Genomic DNA, 16671 nt, shown 5'->3' with positions numbered 1-16671 from the left:
CATATCTATCAGATTGCTGAATCTGGATCAGATCAGATCATTTTTATAGCCAATAGGAACAAATCAATTTGCAGTGGCTACGCAGCGCCCGACGTCACGCTCAGACTGATTTTCTGTCTCTCTCGCACGCACTCTTTGTCGTGTCGTTTAATATTAGCGGCGTCTGCCGGAGGAGAGCCCTACTGACTTAGTATCGGGTATAACCGTAGAGTTGCGGTGCCCGCAGCAACTCACAACGTTCCCCCTCGTTGTATTTATACCCGATACTCAAAATGAGTATTGGGGTATATTAGATTTGTGGTAAAAGTGGATGTGTGTAACGTCCAGAAGGAATCGTTTCCGACCCCATAAAGTATATAAATGCTTGATCAGCATCAATAGCCGAGTCGATTGAGCCCTGTCCGTCTGTCCGTCCGTCCGTCCGTCCGTCTGTCCGTCTGTCCGTCCCCTTCATAGTGCTCAAAGACTATAAGAGCTAGAGCAACGATGTTTTGGATCCAGACTTCTGTGATATGTCACTGCTACAAAAATATTTCAAAACTTCGCCCCGCCCACTTCCCCCCACAAAGGACGAAAATCTGTGGCATCCACAATTTTAAAGATATGAGAAAACCAAAAACGTAGAATTGTAGAGAATGACCATATCTTTAAGACTGCGGAATCTGAATTGGATCTTATTATTATTATAGCCAGCATCAAGAAAACAATTTCATTTTTTCTCGCCCTGTCTCTCTCTAACACACACGTAGCATAGGCGGCTTTGCTTAGAGTAAAACATTAGCGCCTAGATCTCAGAGACTACAAAAGCTAGAGCAACCAAATTTGGTATCCACACTCCTAATATATCGGACCGAGACCAGTTTTTTTTTCCAAATTTCGCCACAACCCCTTCCGCCCCGCAAAGGACGAAAATCTGGGGATATTCACAAATCTCAGAGACTATTAACGCTAGAGTAACGAAATTTGGTATCCGCACTCCTGTTAGATCTCACTATAAAACGTATATCTCAAAATTTCGCCCCACCCCCTTCCGCCCCACAAAGGACGAAAATCTGTTGCATCCACAATATTGCACATTCGAGAAAACTAAAAACGCAGAATCATAGATAATGACCATATCTATCAGATTGCTGAATCTGGATCAGATCAGATCATTTTTATAGCCAATAGGAACAAATCAATTTGCAGTGGCTACGCAGCGCCCGACGTCACGCTCAGACTGATTTTCTGTCTCTCTCGCACGCACTCTTTGTCGTGTCGTTTAATATTAGCGGCGTCTGCCGGAGGAGAGCCCTACTGACTTAGTATCGGGTAAACCCGTAGAGTTGCGGTGCCCGCAGCAACTCACAACGTTCCCCCTCGTTGTATTTATACCCGATAATCAAAATGAGTATTGGGGTATATTAGATTTGTGGTAAAAGTGGATGTGTGTAACGTCCAGAAGGAATCGTTTCCGCCCACATAAAGTATATATATTCTTGATCAGCATCAATAGCCGAGTCGATAGAGCCCTGTCTGTCTGTCCGTCCGTCCGTCCGTCTGTCCGTCCCCTTCAGCGCCTAGTGCTCAAAGACTATAAGAGCTAGAGCAACGATGTTTTGGATCCAGACTTCTGTGATATGTCACTGCTACAAAAATATTTCAAAACTTCGCCCCGCCCACTTCCGCCCCCACAAAGGACGAAAATCTGTGGCATCCACAATTTTAAAGATATGAGAAAACCAAAAACGTAGAATTGTAGAGAATGACCATATCTTTAAGACTGCGGAATCTGAATTGGATCTTATTATTATTATAGCCAGCATCAAGAAAACAATTTCATTTTTTCTCGCCCTGTCTCTCTCTAACACACACGTAGCATAGGCGGCTTTGCTTAGAGTAAAACATTAGCGCCTAGATCTCAGAGACTACAAAAGCTAGAGCAACCAAATTTGGTATCCACACTCCTAATATATCGGACCGAGACCAGTTTTTTTCAAAATTTCGCCACACCCCTTCCGCCCCGCAAAGGACGAAAATCTGGGGATATTCACAAATCTCAGAGACTATTACGGCTAGACTAACCAAATTTAGTATCCGCACTCCTGTTAGATGTCACTATAAAACGTATATCTCAAAATTTCGCCCCACCCCCTTCCGCCCCCACAAAGAACGAAAATCTGTTGCATCCACAATATTGCAGATTCAAGAAAACTAAAAACGCAGAATCATAGATAATGACCATATCTATCAGATTGCTGAATCTGGATCAGATCAGATCATTTTTATAGCCAATAGGAACAAATCAATTTGCAGTGGCTACGCAGCGCCCGACGTCACGCTCAGACTGATTTTCTGTCTCTCTCGCACGCACTCTTTGTCGTGTCGTTTAATATTAGCGGCGTCTGCCGGAGGAGAGCCCTACTGACTTAGTATCGGGTATAACCGTAGAGTTGCGGTGCCCGCAGCAACTCACAACGTTCCCCCTCGTTGTATTTATACCCGATAATCAAAATGAGTATTGGGGTATATTAGATTTGTGGTAAAAGTGGATGTGTGTAACGTCCAGAAGGAATCGTTTCCGACCCCATAAAGTATATATATTCTTGATCAGCATCAATAGCCGAGTCGATAGAGCCCTGTCTGTCTGTCCGTCCGTCCGTCCGTCTGTCCGTCCCCTTCAGCGCCTAGTGCTCAAAGACTATAAGAGCTAGAGCAACGATGTTTTGGATCCAGACTTCTGTGATATGTCACTGCTACAAAAATATTTCAAAACTTCGCCCCGCCCACTTTCTCCCCCACAAAGGACGAAAATCTGTGGCATCCACAATTTTAAAGATATGAGAAAACCAAAAACGTAGAATTGTAGAGAATGACCATATCTTTAAGACTGCGGAATCTGAATTGGATCTTATTATTATTATAGCCAGCATCAAGAAAACAATTTCATTTTTTCTCGCCCTGTCTCTCTCTAACACACACGTAGCATAGGCGGCTTTGCTTAGAGTAAAACATTAGCGCCTAGATCTCAGAGACTACAAAAGCTAGAGCAACCAAATTTGGTATCCACACTCCTAATATATCGGACCGAGACCAGTTTTTTTTTCCAAATTTCGCCACAACCCCTTCCGCCCCCGCAAAGGACGAAAATCTGGGGATATTCACAAATCTCAGAGACTATTAACGCTAGAGTAACGAAATTTGGTATCCGCACTCCTGTTAGATCTCACTATAAAACGTATATCTCAAAATTTCGCCCCACCCCCTTCCGCCCACACAAAGGACGAAAATCTGTTGCATGCACAATATTGCAGATTCGAGAAAACTAAAAACGCAGAATCATAGATAATGACCATATCTATCAGATTGCTGAATCTGGATCAGATCAGATCATTTTTATAGCCAATAGGAACAAATCAATTTGCAGTGGCTACGCAGCGCCCGACGTCACGCTCAGACTGATTTTCTGTCTCTCTCGCACGCACTCTTTGTCGTGTCGTTTAATATTAGCGGCGTCTGCCGGAGGAGAGCCCTACTGACTTAGTATCGGGTATAACCGTAGAGTTGCGGTGCCCGCAGCAACTCACAACGTTCCCCCTCGTTGTATTTATACCCGATACTCAAAATGAGTATTGGGGTATATTAGATTTGTGGTAAAAGTGGATGTGTGTAACGTCCAGAAGGAATCGTTTCCGACCCCATAAAGTATATAAATGCTTGATCAGCATCAATAGCCGAGTCGATTGAGCCCTGTCCGTCTGTCCGTCCGTCCGTCCGTCCGTCTGTCCGTCTGTCCGTCCCCTTCATAGTGCTCAAAGACTATAAGAGCTAGAGCAACGATGTTTTGGATCCAGACTTCTGTGATATGTCACTGCTACAAAAATATTTCAAAACTTCGCCCCGCCCACTTCTCCCCCACAAAGGACGAAAATCTGTGGCATCCACAATTTTAAAGATATGAGAAAACCAAAAACGTAGAATTGTAGAGAATGACCATATCTTTAAGACTGCGGAATCTGAATTGGATCTTATTATTATTATAGCCAGCATCAAGAAAACAATTTCATTTTTTCTCGCCCTGTCTCTCTCTAACACACACGTAGCATAGGCGGCTTTGCTTAGAGTAAAACATTAGCGCCTAGATCTCAGAGACTACAAAAGCTAGAGCAACCAAATTTGGTATCCACACTCCTAATATATCGGACCGAGACCAGTTTTTTTTTCCAAATTTCGCCACAACCCCTTCCGCCCCCGCAAAGGACGAAAATCTGGAGATATTCACAAATCTCAGAGACTATTAACGCTAGAGTAACGAAATTTGGTATCCGCACTCCTGTTAGATCTCACTATAAAACGTATATCTCAAAATTTCGCCCCACCCCCTTCCGCCCCCACAAAGGACGAAAATCTGTTGCATCCACAATATTGCAGATTCGAGAAAACTAAAAACGCAGAATCATAGATAATGACCATATCTATCAGATTGCTGAATCTGGATCAGATCAGATCATTTTTATAGCCAATAGGAACAAATCAATTTGCAGTGGCTACGCAGCGCCCGACGTCACGCTCAGACTGATTTTCTGTCTCTCTCGCACGCACTCTTTGTCGTGTCGTTTAATATTAGCGGCGTCTGCCGGAGGAGAGCCCTACTGACTTAGTATCGGGTATAACCGTAGAGTTGCGGTGCCCGCAGCAACTCACAACGAGGGGGACCTCGTTGTATTTATACCCGATACTCAAAATGAGTATTGGGGTATATTAGATATGTGGTAAAAGTGGATGTGTGTAACGTCCAGAAGGAATCGTTTCCGACCCCATAAAGTATATATATTCTTGATCAGCATCAATAGCCGAGTCGATTGAGCCCTGTCTGTCTGTCCGTCCGTCCGTCCGTCCGTCTGTCCGTCCCCTTCAGCGCCTAGTGCTCAAAGACTATAAGAGCTAGAGCAACGATGTTTTGGATCCAGACTTCTGTGATATGTCACTGCTACAAAAATATTTCAAAACTTCGCCCCGCCCTTTTTCTCCCCCACAAAGGACGAAAATCTGTGGCATCCACAATTTTAAAGATATGAGAAAACCAAAAACGTAGAATTGTAGAGAATGACCATATCTTTAAGACTGCGGAATCTGAATTGGATCTTATTATTATTATAGCCAGCATCAAGAAAACAATTTCATTTTTTCTCGCCCTGTCTCTCTCTAACACACACGTAGCATAGGCGGCTTTGCTTAGATTAAAACATTAGCGCCTAGATCTCAGAGACTACAAAAGCTAGAGCAACCAAATTTGGTATCCACACTCCTAATATATCGGACCGAGACGAGTTTGTTTCAAAATTTCGCCACACCCCCTTCCGCCCCCGCAAAGGATGCAAATCTGGGGATATTCACAAATCTCAGAGACTATTACGGCTAGAGTAACCAAATTTAGTATCCGCACTCCTGTTAGATCTCACTATAAAACGTATATCTCAAAATTTCGCCCCACCCCCTTCCGCCCCACAAAGGACGAAAATCTGTTGCATCCACAATATTGCACATTCGAGAAAACTAAAAACGCAGAATCATAGATAATGACCATATCTATCAGATTGCTGAATCTGGATCAGATCAGATCATTTTTATAGCCAATAGGAACAAATCAATTTGCAGTGGCTACGCAGCGCCCGACGTCACGCTCAGACTGATTTTCTGTCTCTCTCGCACGCACTCTTTGTCGTGTCGTTTAATATTAGCGGCGTCTGCCGGAGGAGAGCCCTACTGACTTAGTATCGGGTATAACCGTAGAGTTGCGGTGCCGCAGCAACTCACAACGTTCCCCCTCGTTATTTATACCCGATACTCAAAATGAGTATTGGGGTATATTAGATTTGTGGTAAAAGTGGATGTGTGTAACGTCCAGAAGGAATCGTTTCCGACCCCATAAAGTATATATATTCTTGATCAGCATCAATAGCCGAGTCGATTGAGCCCTGTCTGTCTGTCCGTCCGTCCGTCCTGTCCGTCTGTCCGTCCCCTTCAGCGCCTAGTGCTCAAAGACTATAAGAGCTAGAGCAACGATGTTTTGGATCCAGACTTCTGTGATATGTCACTGCTACAAAAATATTTCAAAACTTCGCCCCGCCCACTTCCTCCCCCACAAAGGACGAAAATCTGTGGCATCCACAATTTTAAAGATATGAGAAAACCAAAAACGTAGAATTGTAGAGAATGACCATATCTTTAAGACTGCGGAATCTGAATTGGATCGTATTATTATTATAGCCAGCATCAAGAAAACAATTTCATTTTTTCTCGCCCTGTCTCTCTCTAACACACACGTAGCATAGGCGGCTTTGCTTAGAGTAAAACATTAGCGCCTAGATCTCAGAGACTACAAAAGCTAGAGCAACCAAATTTGGTATCCACACTCCTAATATATCGGACCGAGACGAGTTTGTTTCAAAATTTCGCCACACCCCCTTCCGCCCCCACAAAGGATGCAAATCTGGGGATATTCACAAATCTCAGAGACTATTACGGCTAGACTAACCAAATTTAGTATCCGCACTCCTGTTAGATGTCACTATAAAACGTATATCTCCAAATTTCGCCCCACCCCCTTCCGCCCCCACAAAGGACGAAAATCTGTTGCATCCACAATATTGCACATTCGAGAAAACTAAAAACGCAGAATCATAGATAATGACCATATCTATCAGATTGCTGAATCTGGATCAGATCAGATCATTTTTATAGCCAATAGGAACAAATCAATTTGCAGTGGCTACGCAGCGCCCGACGTCACGCTCAGACTGATTTTCTGTCTCTCTCGCACGCACTCTTTGTCGTGTCGTTTAATATTAGCGGCGTCTGCCGGAGGAGAGCCCTACTGACTTAGTATCGGGTATAACCGTAGAGTTGCAGTGCTCAAAGACTATAAGAGCTAGAGCAAAGATGTTTTGGATCCAGACTTCTGTGATATGTCACTGCTACAAAAATATTTCAAAACTTCGCCCCGCCCACTTTCTCCCCCACAAAGGACGAAAATCTGTGGCATCCACAATTTTAAAGATATGAGAAAACCAAACACGTAGAATTGTAGAGAATGACCGTATCTTTAAGATTGCGGAATCTGAATTGGATCTTATTATTATTATAGCCAGCATCAAGAAAACAATTTCATTTTTTCTCGCCCTGTCTCTCTCTAACACACACGTAGCATAGGCGGCTTTGCTTAGATTAAAACATTAGCGCCTAGATCTCAGAGACTACAAAAGCTAGAGCAACCAAATTTGGTATCCACACTCCTAATATATCGGACCGAGACGAGTTTGTTTCAAAATTTCGCCACACCCCCTTCCGCCCCCGCAAAGGATGCAAATCTGGGGATATTCACAAATCTCAGAGACTATTACGGCTAGACTAACCAAATTTAGTATCCGCACTCCTGTTAGATGTCACTATAAAACGTATATCTCCAAATTTCGCCCCACCCCCTTCCGCCCCCACAAAGGACGAAAATCTGTTGCATCCACAATATTGCACATTCGAGAAAACTAAAAACGCAGAATCATAGATAATGACCATATCTATCAGATTGCTGAATCTGGATCAGATCAGATCATTTTTATAGCCAATAGGAACAAATCAATTTGCAGTGGCTACGCAGCGCCCGACGTCACGCTCAGACTGATTTTCTGTCTCTCTCGCACGCACTCTTTGTCGTGTCGTTTAATATTAGCGGCGTCTGCCGGAGGAGAGCCCTACTGACTTAGTATCGGGTATAACCGTAGAGTTGCGGTGTCCGCAGCAACTCACAGCGTTCCCCCTCGTTATACCCGATACTCAAAATGAGTATTGGGGTATATTAGATTTGTGGTAAAAGTGGATGTGTGTAACGTCCAAAAGGAATCGTTTCCGACCCCATAAAGTATATATATTCTTGATCAGCATCAATAGCCGAGTCGATTGAGCACTGTCTGTCTGTCCGTCCGTCCGTCCGTCCGTCTGTCCGTCTGTCCGTCCCCTTAGGCGCATAGTGCTCAAAGACTATAAGAGCTAGAGCAACGATGTTTTGGATCCAGACTTCTGTGATATGTCACTGCTACAAAAATATTTCAAAACTTCGCCCCGCCCACTTCCTCCCCCACAAAGGACGAAAATCTGTGGCATCCACAATTTTAAGGATATGAGAAAACCAAAAACGTAGAATTGTAGAGAATGACCATATCTTTAAGACGGAATCTGCGGAATCTGAATTGGATCGTGTTATTATTATAGCCAGCATCAAGAAAACAATTTCATTTTTTCTCGCCCTGTCTCTCTCTAACACACGCGTAGCATAGGCGGCTTTGCTTAGAGTAAAACATTAGCGCCTAGATCTCAAAGACTACAAAAGCTAGAGCAACCAAATTTGGTATCCACACTCCTAATATATCGGACCGAGACGAGTTTGTTTCAAAATTTCGCCACACCCCCTTCCGCCCCCACAAAGGATGCAAATCTGGGGATATTCACAAATCTCAGAGACTATTACGGCTAGACTAACCAAATTTAGTATCCGCACTCCTGTTAGATGTCACTATAAAACGTATATCTCCAAATTTCGCCCCACCCCCTTCCGCCTATACAAAGGACGAAAATCTGTTGCATGCACAATATTGCAGATTCGAGAAAACTAAAAACGCAGAATCATAGATAATGACCATATCTATCAGATTGCTGAATCTGGATCAGATCAGATCATTTTTATAGCCAATAGGAACAAATCAATTTGCAGTGGCTACGCAGCGCCCGACGTCACGCTCAGACTGATTTTCTGTCTCTCTCGCACGCACTCTTTGTCGTGTCGTTTAATATTAGCGGCGTCTGCCGGAGGAGAGCCCTACTGACTTAGTATCGGGTAAACCCGTAGAGTTGCGGTGCCCGCAGCAACTCACAACGTTCCCCCTCGTTGTATTTATACCCGATACTCAAAATGAGTATTGGGGTACATTAGATTTGTGGTAAAAGTGGATGTGTGTAACGTCCAGAAGGAATCGTTTCCGACCCCATAAAGTATATATATGCTTGATCAGCATCAATAGCCGAGTCGATTGAGCCCTGTCCGTCTGTCCGTCCGTCCTTCCGTCCGTCTGTCCCTCTATCCGTCCCCTTCAGCGCATAGTGCTCAAAGACTATAAGAGCTATAGCAACGGTGTTTTGGATCCAGACTTCTGTGATATGTCACTGCTACAAAAATATTTTAAAACTTCGCCCCGCCCACTTCCTCCCCCACAAAGGACGAAAATCTGTGGCATCCACAATTTTAAAGATATAAGAAAACCAACGTTTCAAAATTTCGCCACACCCCTTCCGCCCCGGCAAAGGATGCAAATCTGGGGATATTCACAAATCTCAGAGACTATTACGGCTAGAGTAACCAAATTTAGTATCCGCACTCCTGTTAGATGTCACTATAAAACGTATATCTCAAAATTTCGCCCCACCCCTTTCCGCCCACACAAAGAACGAAAATCTGTTGCATCCACCATATTGCAGATTTGAGAAAACTAAAAACGCAGAATCATAGATAATGACCATATCTATCAGATTGCTGAATCTGGATCAGATCAGATCATTTTTATAGCCAAAAGGAACAAATCAATTTTCACTGGCTACGCAGCGCCTGACGTCACGCTCAGACTGATTTTCTGTCTCTCTCGCACGCACTCCTTGTCGTGTCGTTTAATATTAGCGGCGTCTGCCGGAGGAGAGCCATACTGACTTAGTATCGGGTATAACTGTAGAGTTGCGGTGTCCGCAGCAACTCACAACGGATTGTGGATGCAACAGATTTTCGTCCTTTGTGTGGGCGGAAGGGGGTGGGGCGAAATTTTGAGATACACGTTTTATAGTGACATTTAACAGGAGTGCGGATACTAAATTTGGTTACTCTAGCCGTAATAGTCTCTGATATTTGTGAATATCCCCAGATTTGCATCCTTTGTGGGGGCGGAAGGGGTGTGGCGAAATTTTGAAACAAACTCGTCTCGGTCCGATATATTAGGAGTGTGGATACCAAATTTGGTTGCTCTAGCTTTTGTAGTCTTTGAGATCTAGGCGCTAATGTTTTACTCTAAGCAAAGCTGCCTATGCTACGCGTGTGTTAGAGAGAGACAGGGCGAGAAAAAATGAAATTGTTTTCTTGATGCTGGCTATAATAATAATACCATCCAATTCAGATTCCGCAGTCTTAAAGATATGGTCTTTCTCTACAATTCTACGTTTTTGGTTTTCTTATATCTTTAAAATTGTGGATGCCACAGATTTTCGTTCTTTGTGGGGGAGGAAGTGGGCGGGGCGAAGTTTTAAAATATTTTTGTAGCAGTGACATATCACAGAAGTCTGGATCCAAAACATCGTTGCTCTAGCTCTTATAGTCTTTGAGCACTATGCGCCTAAGGGGACGGACAGACGGACAGACGGACGGACGGACAGACAGACAGGGCTCAATCGACTCGGCTATTGATGCTGATCAAGCATATATATACTTTATGGGGTCGGAAACGATTCCTTCTGGACGTTACACACATCCACTTTTACCAAAAATCTAATATACCCCAATACTCATTTTGAGTATCGGGTATAAATACAACGAGGGGGAACGTTGTGAGTTGCTGCGGGCACCGCAACTCTACGGTTATACCCGATACTAAGTCAGTATGGCTCTCCTCCGTCAGACGCCGCTAATATTAAACGACACGACAAAGAGTGCGTACGAGAGAGACAGAAAATCAGTCTGAGCGTGACGTCGGGCGCTGCGTAGCCACTGCAAATTGATTTGTTCCTATTGGCTATAAAAATGATCTGATCTGATCCAGACTCAGCAATCTGATAGATATGGTCATTATCTATGATTCTGCGTTTTTAGTTTTCTCGAATGTGCAATATTGTGGATGCAACAGATTTTCGTCCTTTGTGTGGGCGGAAGGGGGTGTGGCGAAATTTTGAGATACACGTTTTATAGTAAGATCTAACAGGAGTGCGGGTACCAAATTTGGTTACTCTAGCCTTAATAGTCTCTGATATTTTTGAATATCCCCAGATTTTCGTCTTTTGCGTGGTCGGAAGGGGGTGTGGCGAAATTTTGAAACAAACTCGTCTCGGTCCGATATATTAGGAGTGTGGATACCAAATTTGGTTGCTCTAGCTTTTGTAGTCTCTGAGATCTAGGCGCTAATGTTTTACTCTAAGCAAAGCCGCCTATGCTACGTGTGTGTTAGAGAGAGACAGGGCGAGAAAATATGAAATTGTTTTCTTGATGCTGGCTATAATAATAATACGATCCAATTCAGATTCCGCAGTCTTAAAGATATGGTCATTCTCTACAATTCTACGTTTTTGGTTTTCTCATATCTTTAAAATTGTGGATGCCACAGATTTTCGTCCTTTGTGGGGGAGGAAGTGGGCGGGGCGAAGTTTTGAAATATTTTTGTAGCAGTGACATATCACAGAAGTCTGGATCCAAAACATCGTTGCTCTAGCTCTTATAGTCTTTGAGCACTATGCGCTGAAGGGGACGACAGACGGACAGACGGACGGACGGACAGACAGACAGGGCTCAATCGACTCGGCTATTGATGCTGATCAAGAATATATATACTTTATGGGGTCGGAAACGATTCCTTCTGGACGTTACACACATCCACCTTTACCACAAATCTAAAATACCCCAATACTCATTTTGAGTATCGGGTATAAAAACAATTTCATTTTTTCTCGCCCTGTCTCTCTGTAACACACACGTAGCATAGGCGGCTTTGCTTAGAGTAAAACATTAGCGCCTAGATCTCAGAGACTACAAAAGCTAGAGCAACCAAATTTGGTATCCACACTCCTAATATATCGGACCGAGACGAGTTTGTTTCAAAATTTCGCCACACCCCCTTCCGCCCCCGCAAAGGATGAAAATCTGGGGATATTCACAAATCCCAGAGACTATTAAGACTAGAGTAACCAAATTTGGTATCCGCACTCCTGTTAGATCTTACTATATAACGTGTATCTCAAAATTTCGCCCCACCCCCTTCCGCCCACACAAAGGCCGAAAATCTGTTGCATCCACAATATTGCACATTCGAAAAAACTAAAAACGCAGAATCATAGATAATGACCATATCTATCAGGTTGCTGAATCTGGATCAGATCAGATCATTTTTATAGCCAAAAGGAACAAATCAATTTGCACTGGCTACGCAGCGCCTGACGTCACGCTCAGACTGATTTTCTGTCTCTCTCGCACGCACTCCTTGTCGTGTCGTTTAATATTAGCGGCGTCTGCCGGAGGAGAGCCATACTGACTTAGTATCGGGTATAACTGTAAAGTTGCGGTGTCCGCAGCAACTCACAACGTTCCCCCTCGTTATACCCGATACTCAAAATGAGTATTGGGGTATATTAGATTTGTGGTAAAAGTGGATGTGTGTAACGTCCAAAAGGAATCGTTTCCGACCCCATAAAGTATATATATTCTTGATCAGCATCAATAGCCGAGTCGATTGAGCCATGTCTGTCTGTCCGTCCGTCCGTCTGTCCGTCTGTCCGTCCCCTTCAGCGCCTAGTGCTCAAAGACTTTAACGATATTTTGGATCCAGACTTCTGTGATATGTCACTGCTACAAAAATATTTCAAAACTTCGCCCAGCCCACTTCCTCCCCCACAAAGGACGAAAATCTGTGGCATCCACAATTTTAAAGATATGAGAAAACCAAAAACGTAGAATTGTAGAGAATGACCATATCTTTAAGACTGCGGAATCTGAATTGGATCGTATTATTATTATAGCCAGCATCAAGAAAACAATTTCATTTTTTCTCGACCTGTCTCTCTGTAACACACACGTAGCATAGGCGGCTTTGCTTAGAGTAAAACATTAGCGCCTAGATCTCAGAGACTACAAAAGCTAGAGCAACCAAATTTGGTATCCACACTCCTAATATATCGGACCGAGACGAGTTTGTTTCAAAATTTCGCCACACCCCCTTCCGCCCCCGCAAAGGATGAAAATCTGGGGATATTCACAAATCTCAGAGACTATTAAGGCTAGAGTAACCAAATTTGGTACCCGCACTCCTGTTAGATCTTACTATATAACGTGTATCTCAAAATTTCGCCCCACCCCCTTCCGCCCACACAAAGGCCGAAAATCTGTTGCATCCACAATATTGCACATTCGAAAAAACTAAAAACGCAGAATCATAGATAATGACATATCTATCAGATTGCTGAATCTGGATCAGATCAGATCATTTTTATAGCCAAAAGGAACAAATCAATTTGCACTGGCTACGCAGCGCCTGACGTCACGCTCAGACTGATTTTCTGTCTCTCTCGCACGCACTCCTTGTCGTGTCGTTTAATATTAGCGGCGTCTGCCGGAGGAGAGCCATACTGACTTAGTATCGGGTATAACTGTAGAGTTGCGGTGTCCGCAGCAACTCACAACGTTCCCCCTCGTTGTATTTATACCCGATACTCAAAATGAGTATTGGGGTATATTAGATTTGTGGTAAAAGTGGATGTGTGTAACGTCCGGAAGGAATCGTTTCCGACCCCATAAAGTATATATATGCTTGATCAGCATCAATAGCCGAGTCGATTGAGCCCTGTCCGTCTGTCCGTCCGTCCTTCCGTCCGTCTGTCCGTCCCCTTCAGCGCATAGTGCTCAAAGACTATAGGAGCTAGAGCAACGATGTTTTGGATCCAGACTTCTGTGATATGTCACTGCTACAAAAATATTTTAAAACTTCGCCCCGCCCACTTCCTCCCCCACAAAGAACGAAAATCTGTGGCATCCACAATTTGAAAGATATAAGAAAACCAAAAACGTAGAATTGTAGAGAATGACCATATCTTTAAGACTGCGGAATCTGAATTGGAACGTATTATTATTATAGCCAGCATCAAGAAAACAATTTCATTTTTCTCGCCCTGTCTCTCTCTAACACACACGTAGCATAGGCGGCTTTGCTTAGAGTAAAACATTAGCGCCTAGATCTCAAAGACTACAAAAGCTAGAGCAACCAAATTTGGTATCCCACACTCCTAATATATCGGACCGAGACGAGTTTGTTTCAACATTTCGCCACACCCCCTTCCGCCCCCGCAAAGGATGCAAATCTGGGGATATTCACAAATCTCAGAGACTATTACGGCTAGAGTAACCAAATTTAATATCCGCACTCCTGTTAGATGTCACTATAAAACGTATATCTCAAAATTTCGCCCCACCCCTTTCCGCCCACACAAAGAACGAAAGTCTGTTGCATCCACAATATTGCAGATTTGAGAAAACTAAAAACGCAGAATCATAGATAATGACCATATCTATCAGATTGCAGAATCTGGATCAGATCAGATCATTTTTATAGCCAAAAGGAACAAATCAATTTGCACTGGCTACGCAGCGCCTGACGTCACGCTCAGACTGATTTTCTGTCTCTCTCGCACGCACTCCTTGTCGTGTCGTTTAATATTAGCGGCGTCTGCCGGAGGAGAGCCATACTGACTTAGTATCGGGTATAACTGTAGAGTTGCGGTGTCCGCAGCAACTCACAACGTTCCCCCTCGTTATACCCGATACTCCAAATGAGTATTGGGGTATATTAGATTTGTGGTAAAAGTGGATGTGTGTAACGTCCAAAAGGAATCGTTTCCGACCCCATAAAGTATATATATTCTTGATCAGCATCAATAGCCGAGTCGATTGAGCCATGTCTGTCTGTCCGTCCGTCCGTCTGTCCGTCTGTCCGTCCCCTTCAGCGCCTAGTGCTCAAAGACTTTAAGAGCTAGAGCAACGATGTTTTGGATCCAGACTTCTGTGATATGTCACTGCTACAAAAATATTTCAAAACTTCGCCCCGCCCACTTCCTCACCCACAAAGGACGAAAATCTGTGGCATCCACAATTTTAAAGATATGGGAAAACCAAAAACGTAGAATTGTAGAGAATGACCATATCTTTAAGACTGCGGAATCTGAATTGGATCGTATTATTATTATAGCCAGCATCAAGAAAACAATTTCATTTTTTCTCGACCTGTCTCTCTGTAACACACACGTAGCATAGGCGGCTTTGCTTAGAGTAAAACATTAGCGCCTAGATCTCAGGGACTACAAAAGCTAGAGCAACCAAATTTGGTATCCACACTCCTAATATATCGGACCGAGACGAGTTTGTTTCAAAATTTCGCCACACCCCCTTCCGCCCCCGCAAAGCACGAAAATCTGGGGATATTCACAAATCTCAGAGACTATTAAGGCTAGAGTAACCAAATTTGGTACCCGCACTCCTGTTAGATCTTACTATATAACGTGTATCTCAAAATTTCGCCCCACCCCCTTCCGCCCACACAAAGGCCGAAAATCTGTTGCATCCACAATATTGCACATTCGAAAAAACTAAAAACGCAGAATCATAGATAATGACATATCTATCAGATTGCTGAATCTGGATCAGATCAGATCATTTTTATAGCCAAAAGGAACAAATAAATTTGCACTGGCTACGCAGCGCCTGACGTCACGCTCAGACTGATTTTCTGTCTCTCTCGCACGCACTCCTTGTCGTGTCGTTTAATATTAGCGGCGTCTGCCGGAGGAGAGCCATACTGACTTAGTATCGGGTATAACTGTAGAGTTGCGGTGTCCGCAGCAACTCACAACGTTCCCCCTCGTTATACCCGATACTCAAAATGAGTATTGGGGTATATTAGATTTGTGGTAAAAGTGGATGTGTGTAACGTCCAAAAGGAATCGTTTCCGACCCCATAAAGTATATATATTCTTGAAAAGCATCAATAGCCGAGTCGATTGAGCCATGTCTGTCTGTCCGTCCGTCCGTCTCTCCGTCTGTCCGTCCCCTTCAGCGCCTAGTGCTCAAAGACTTTAAGAGCTAGAGCAACGATGTTTTGGATCCAGACTTCTGTGATATGTCACTGCTACAAAAATATTTTAAAACTTCGCCCCGCCCACTTCCTCCCCCACAAAGGACGAAAATCTGTGGCATCCACAATTTTAAAGATATAAGAAAACCAAAAACGTAGAATTGTAGAGAATGACCATATCTTTAAGACTGCGGAATCTGAATTGGATCGTATTATTATTATAGCCAGCATCAAGAAAACAATTTCATTTTTCTCGCCCTGTCTCTCTCTAACACACACGTAGCATAGGCGGCTTTGCTTAGAGTAAAACATTAGCGCCTAGATCTCAAAGACTACAAAAGCTAGAGCAACCAAATTTGGTATCCACACTCCTAATATATCGGACCGAGACGAGTTTGTTTCAAAATTTCGCCACACCCCCTTCCGCCCCCGCAAAGGATGCAAATCTGGAGATATTCACAAATCTCAGAGACTATGACGGCTAGAGTAACCAAATTTAATATCCGCACTCCTGTTAGATCTTACTATATAACGTGTATCTCAAAATTTCGCCCCACCCCCTTCCGCCCACACAAAGGCCGAAAATCTGTTGCATTCACAATATTGCACATTCGAAAAACTAAAAACGCAGAATCATAGATAATGACCATATCTATCAGATTGCTGAATCTGGATCAGATCAGATCATTTTTATAGCCAAAAGGAACAAATCAATTTGCACTGGCTACGCAGCGCCTGACGTCACGCTCAGACTGATTTTCTGTCTCTCTCGCACGCA

The sequence above is a fragment of the Drosophila miranda genome (genome assembly GCF_003369915.1).
Source record: "Drosophila miranda strain MSH22 chromosome Y unlocalized genomic scaffold, D.miranda_PacBio2.1 Contig_Y2_pilon, whole genome shotgun sequence".
In the NCBI taxonomy this organism is placed as follows: domain Eukaryota; kingdom Metazoa; phylum Arthropoda; class Insecta; order Diptera; family Drosophilidae; genus Drosophila; species Drosophila miranda.
This window is presented reverse-complemented; position numbering follows the sequence as displayed.